This window comes from Alligator sinensis, unplaced genomic scaffold, assembly GCF_000455745.1.
Source record: "Alligator sinensis unplaced genomic scaffold, ASM45574v1 scaffold975_1, whole genome shotgun sequence".
Classification (NCBI taxonomy): domain Eukaryota; kingdom Metazoa; phylum Chordata; order Crocodylia; family Alligatoridae; genus Alligator; species Alligator sinensis.
Genome location: NW_005842068.1, coordinates 423,126 through 430,079, shown reverse-complemented (window position 1 = coordinate 430,079; position 6,954 = coordinate 423,126).

Here is a 6,954-nt window from a genome sequence, read left to right as displayed (position 1 = left end):
CGAATATGACCCGTCCACCACTACCCTCTGAGTATGACCCTTCAGCCAATTCGCAATTCATCTGACCGTGTAGGTATTGATGCCACAGTCACCTAGTTTTTTAATGAGGATGGGGTAGTCGACAGTGTCAAAGGCCTTCCTGAAGTCCAGAAAGACTACATCCACGATGACAACTGCATCCAATGCTTTTGTGACCTGATCATAAAAGGCAATCAGGTTGGTCTGACATGACCTGCCCCTAATGAAACCGTGCTGGTTGCCCTTGAGCATCATCCCCAATGCCGGCCCATCACAGATGTGCTCCTTGATGATCTTCTCAAAGAGTTTCCCCAGGATTGAGGTAAGACTGATGGGCCTATAGTTGCCCGGGTCCTCCGTCCTCCCTTTTTTAAAGATGGGGACCACATTGGCTATCTTCCAATCATCTGGCACCTGGCCTGAGCACGATGAGCACTCGTAAAGCCATGCCAAGGGCCCAGCAATAACCCCTGCTAGGTCCCTCAACACCCTGGGGTGGGGAGCATCTGGACCTGCTGATTTGAATATATTCAGCCCCTCCAGAAGCACTCTAACCCGGTCCTCCTCAACCCTAGGTCTGGAGGCGTTCTCCTCAAATCCATCTTGAATCACGGTGGGGGGGGTCTATGTCCACCTTAGCTTTCCTAACAGCCCCCCTACAGGCCCAAGCAGCGGAAGTATACTCCTCTTTGGAGATAGCCCCCCCCGCCCCCTTCCACCGGGTGTATGCTACCTTTTTGGCAACCAGGCATTCCCGGTTTAGATGTCCTTGATGAGCCAGGGGGGCTTTTGGGCACTCTTGCCCCCCTTGCTTCTTGTTGGAATCGTCACCCCTTGGGCCCTGAGTATCGTCTCCTTAAGGAACGACCACTCATCTTGGGCACTGAGTTCCCCTGCCCTTGAGAACCCCAGCGCCTCTCCCACCAATCTCCTCAACTCATTGAAGTTGACCCTCTTGAAGTCTAGGGCTACTGCCTTGCTGCAGGCCCTTAACACCCTGCGCTGGATGATGAATTCCAGCAAGCGATGATCGTTATCACCCAGGTGGTCAAGGACCTGGAGCCCCCTTACCAGATCATCACCTGTGGCCAGGACCAGGTCCAAAAGGGCATTTCCTCTGGTGGGACTGTGCACCTCCTGGGTTAAGTGGAGGTCCTGTATCTCGGCCAGGAACCTCCTGGAATGGTCCAACCTGACTGACTGCTCCTCCCAGCAGATGTCCGGGTAATTTAGATCACCCATGACAACTACATCCCTTGCCTTAAGTGCCTCTGCAAGCTGGCCCAAAAATTCCCGGTCCAGCTCCTCCCCTTGGTTGGGGGGTCTGTAGTAGACCCCCACCGTTAAATCCCTCTCCCCATGACCCCCTTGTATCTTGACCCAGAACACTTCAGCTTGCCCCTCCTCCGACCCCATTTTGCTGGCAGATGTGTATTGCTCTTTGACAGAGCGCCACACCCCCTCCCTTCCTTCCTTCTCTATCCCGCCTGTAAAGCCTATAGCCCCTAATGCTAACTGCCCAGTCATGGGATGAATCCCACCATGTTTCTCTAAGCCCTTCTCTGTCTGGGTCTGAACTGGCTATTCTGAGGGTGAGTTCCTCCTGTTTGTTCCCCATACTACGAACATTGGTATATAGGCATTTAAGGCCTTGCGTAGCTGCACGTGCCACCCCCCGATTAGGAAGACTATCTGGACCCCTGTTTCTTACCTGGGCACTCCTTGCATGTGTCACCTGTCTTGCTCGGGTGGTGTCTCCACGTCTTCCTGCGGCCCCCTCCCCCAGCAAGGCTAGTTTAAAGCTCGTCGTATGAGAGCAGCCAACCTGGAAAAGAAGACACGCTTGCCTTTAAGAGAGAGGTGAAGCCCATCCCACCGCAGCATGTCCCTCGCCCAAAAGCATGGGTCATTATCTAGGAACGCAAGGCCCACCTGGCAGCACCAACTCTGTAAGTGCCAGTTGACCTCGCCAGTGCTGGCCTCGTGTCGTCATCCCCACCTACTCACCAGAAGAAGAGAGGAGAATACCACCTGCGCCCCCATCTCCTTAAGCTTGGCCTCCAGAGCCTCGAAGTCCTTCATAATGCGGTTAGGGTTGCCCCTGGCCACGTCATTTGTTTCCACGCGGACAACAACCATGGGGTACTGGTCTGCAGGTTGGATGTAGGCCAGGATCCTCTCCATGATGTCTCGAACCCGAGCCCCAGGCATGAAGCAGACCTCCCATGTCATGGGGCCAGGCCAGCAGATGGGACCTTCCAGTCCTTGTAGGATGGAGTCTCTGATGATGAGGACCCAGTGTTTCTTCCTGCTGGTGTTCATTCTCTGCCCATTCCATGTCGTGTGGGGAGTGGCATCGTCCCTGCCGGAGGCGTTTGCTCTGTCTTTCTCCATCACAGCTGCCAGGGCCTCAAACCTGTTCCCCAGGTGTACCTGGGGAGCTTCCACCACTCTAGGCTGAGGAGCTCTGGATCTGTACACCTTCATGAAAGAGATCTAAGAGAAAAATAATCATAAGATATTCTGAAGCTGCAATTGTTACCTAAGAGAAAATGATTTTTTTTTTACTTTATGGAATTTTGTGTTGAGTTAAATGTAATTATAAGTGGTTCATTTGTGTGGAGCAGGGACAGGGGGGAAGTTGGGATTCAGGGTGTTGAAGGTACCACTTTTGCTGACTACCCTGTTGCACTGAGGTAAAACAAATGGCCATATATTTTAATACTACTACTACAAAAATTATCTCTGGAGGCAGGTACTGATAGCATCCATATTTTAGACCTCCAAGAAACTTATCCAGAAAGAGCTTGACTTTGCATAGGGTTGTGATAATATTGATGAGACTCAGTGCTGCTAATTAATGCCTTCAGTTAGACTCAGCAAAACCCTTTTTACAGCATAACTGATAAAGGAATAAACATAGTAAAATTGGATGTTTATTGCACAACAATTTATATGGTGAGATTCACATCAGACAAAGGTATTAACAATTACATGAATTCCTGAAAACCAAATTCTGAACAATTAAGAAATCCAAAGCCAGGGAAACTGAGAAAGAGTATCTGGATCAATGGCTGCCAGTATAAACTTTATACATTCTCAGGAAATTTTGAATTTATGGTTCACAAAAGGCAGGGGCCATAGCAGAAGGGCTCATGATGCAACCTTTCAGATTCCAACAAATCAGTGAATTCTGCTAAATACCTTGTCACAAGAACACAAAAAAAGAAAGGAAAAAAGGCCTTGATGAGCTGGCTTTTCTGCCTACCATTTTCAAAACTGTAGCTCAGGTGTCAGCAACCCCTGGCACGTGTGCTGAGTATGGCACGCGAGGCCATTTTGCTCAGCATGCCACCGCCAGCCTGGGCTCTAGGTAGCTGCTGCCAGCCACGAAGCCTGGGCCGCTTGACTGGGTTCCATGGTTGGCAGCAGCTACCCAGAGCCTGGGCTGGTTGCAGCCAGAAGGCTGCAAACATCTGTGCCAGGCTCCAGCATTAGCTCCATACTGGTGAGCGCACGCGTGCCTTGGAGCAGATGATGGGGGAGCAGCCTGAGGCAGTGCAAACCCAGCCTCTTCCCTGCTGCCAGCACAGAGCTGATGACTGGGCTCCAGAGCCCAGCACAGTTGTTTGTACACAACCTGGGCTCTGGGCAGCTGCAGCAGGCAGCGGGCAGGCTGCAAACAGCTGCACCGGGCTCCACAGCCCCAGCATCAGCTCCATGCTGATAGTGACTTCACATGCACCTCAGAGCAGACAACAGGAGGGATGTGCTGCCTCAGGCCCTATCCCCACTGTCTGCTTCAAGGCGCATCTGCACCTGCCAGTATGGAGCTGATGCAGGAGCCTGGAGCAGCTGTTTGCAGCCTCCCAGCTGCAGCCAGCCCAGGCTCTGGTAGCTGCTGCCAACTACAGAGTCCAGGCTGCTTGCAGCAGGGCTTGCAGCTGAGCCCACCTGACTCCCACCCACTCTGAGCCCAGCCCCAGCCTAGCCCTCAACCAGGATGAGGCTGATGCTGTCACTTTCCAGGAGCACTGCACCCTTTGCTGATTTGGCTGTGTGGGGTGGGTTGGTGGTTGAACTGATGGGCAGGCTCCGGGCTGGGGCCTTGGCCAGCTGTGCTGCAGCCCTTAGGCTGGCTCCATGAGGAAGCACAGGGGCTCTGGTGGGTCCAGGGCATTGCTGGGTCAGACTTTGTCCAGTGGCCCAGCAGCCCAGCTCTATGCACCCATGCATCTGGTTCTGTGTTTGTCTGCCCCTATCTAGTTCTGTGTGTCTGTGTGCACACACATGTGTCTGACTCCAGATGTTTGTGTGCATGTGTCTGTTCTGGGTGTGTTCTGGTTCTCTGTGTTTGTGCACATGGTTCTCTGTGTGCATGTGCATGTACGTGTGTCTGGTTCTCTCTCTGCTATCCTTTATCTTTCTCTCTCTCTCTCTCTCCCTCTCTCTCTTCTTTCTCTTATTTGTCTCTTTTTTCTCTCTCTGCCATTGCAACATGCTCAACAAAAAAGGAATACACAACAACAAAGGCAACATTTATGATTATTAAATATACTAATATGCAGTGCATCCTGCCATGTACCCCCCCTCCCATTTTTTTTTCTGGCATACCAACACTCTGGCACTTTCCACAGTAGAGACTGTGGTTTTTTCAGCATTCTGGCCAAAAAAACATTGCCTACCCCTGCTGTAGCTTCGTACATGTTGAGTTATAAATGTAAAAGAGCAAATTTGCTGTCGTGATGTGGCTTGCAGTATTTATTCAGGGTAAATGTTATTGGAAGTAAAATGGATATACCGTTAGCCACTAAGGAACCAAAGCCCAGTGAAACTTATGGTGCAGGCACACAACATGATTGCTAAAGAGTAATTTATCCCAGATTGTAATCCATAGTAAATTTACACTGTAGTAAGAAGTGGGCACATGACCAGTTCTCCCAAGCTAGCTGCTTGTAGTAGGTGCAATTATAGCGGGTGGTAGGTAGGCCTGTGCAAAGTGGCCAGTATTTGCTTTGGATACGGATTTGCCAATTCAGGGGATAGTGATTCAACTCGGTGATTCAAATCACTGTCCTGAATCGATTCAGCTGAATCTGATTCATAGATTTGGCTGCTGTCAAATCAGTTGAATCTACAAATCAAACAGGCCGCCACACCTGCCTGCTCTCCAAGCTGTGTCAGTGGCTGGCCCACCCTGCCTTCAAAAAAAAAAAAGGCCTGCACTCACTGGCTCCTGCCAGGCAGGGAGGGTGATCCCCATGGCCCCCCAATGCCACATGCTGCATGGGGGGCTCTTCTGTGAGCCCCCAGAAACCCCACGGCTGCTGCAGCAAGCAGTAAGTGTGGGGCTTATTTTTTTTAAGAGCCAGGACACTGGGGCCAGGTGGGGCAGACAGGGCTGGGAGAGCAGGCAGGGGTTGGGGAGGCACTCAGGGGGATGGGAGAGGAAGCAAGGGGATGGTCCTGCAGCATGTGGCATTGCGGGGCCATGGAAGGTCCAATTCAATCCGGATTTGGAGATTCAGCTGCTGAATCAGGCAGAATCTCCTCCAGATCAGATCAGCACCCAAAGCTTCACACCACCTTAGTGGCAGGGGAGACAGTTTGCATTGAACATAAAGCTATCCCATGATAAAACTGACTAGCATGGGAGTGACACGTGTGATCTATGTAGTAGATCACATAAAAGAGAAGCTGCTTTACATTTGTAAGGAGTTAAATGTGGATTCAAGTGATCTACCAAGTAATAGGAGTGTAACTTGTGTGTCCATCCCCCTTCACTATGTAAGCAAAGTAAATTTACTATACAGTAAATGTGTTATGCATCTGCATCCTTAGGCACCAAAGCACCCAAGATGGTTTGGAAGTTTTACCACTAAACATAAACAAATACTTTCAAAGTTTTCCATTGAAAAACTTCAAAAAAGGAAGTTCTGTTTTCTAGAATAAATTAAATAATTTACTTGACTTGCTGTTAAAGTAGGGCATACTGCATCCTGGCTAGATGGCTCTATGTATCATAAAACACTACTTGAAAATAAAATTAATAAAATTGAAGCTTATGAAGAATTCTAGCATTTGAATCTGTCATGTGTAGTGTACCTGTCCCCGAAATGCTCTCACTTTGTTCTAATCCAAATTAAAACTATTAAAATAAGACAGGGAACAACAGATTTCACAGAGGGCACCTTCAATTTTTTTTCAGGGCTCCAAGTGGAAGGCCTGTTCATAAGGTCAGCTAGCATCCAAACTATCAAAGAGGTTCAGAAACTCTATAATCAGGGTAAGTCATCATCCTGCCATTGCCATAAATTAATATAACTGTAACTCATAATTAATTAATCATAAAACCATTTTTAACCTTAAATGTCATGTTAGTGTAAACAGTAATATAGAAGTCTGAAAGATAATGACAAGCATTTAAAGTTTTCTGAATAATGAGTCATCAGTTGATATCAAAGCTGCAGCTTGCTAGGTTTGCAGCAGCTAATGAATTACAAGGCTTGAGTCAAAACTGGTCTAGATTTCATAAATACTTACTTTGACTCTGTGCTCTTTATGTTACTATAGTTAGTTAAAATTTCCACACTGCAGCACCTTCTTGCATTTTGCCGCTAGTGTTTTTCCGTGGTTACAACAAAGAAATATAATTTTACACAATCATTTGAGAAGCGTATTGAAGTCAGTTTATGAAATGCTTTTACAAGGTGAATCTCTTGCAGCTACATTAATAAGATTGTGCTTGAAAGCACAACAACAAAACGTTAAGGTTTAGCAATATCTGAAACAGTGAGGGGTTTTTTTTTTAACTGATTTGGAATACAGTTTTTAAACAATATTTAAAAATACATTGAAGCACAGAACTGAGCTCTCATCCATGCTTTTCCCTCTAGGGAAGCCTGTGAATTTTGATGACTATGGAGATATTCCTGC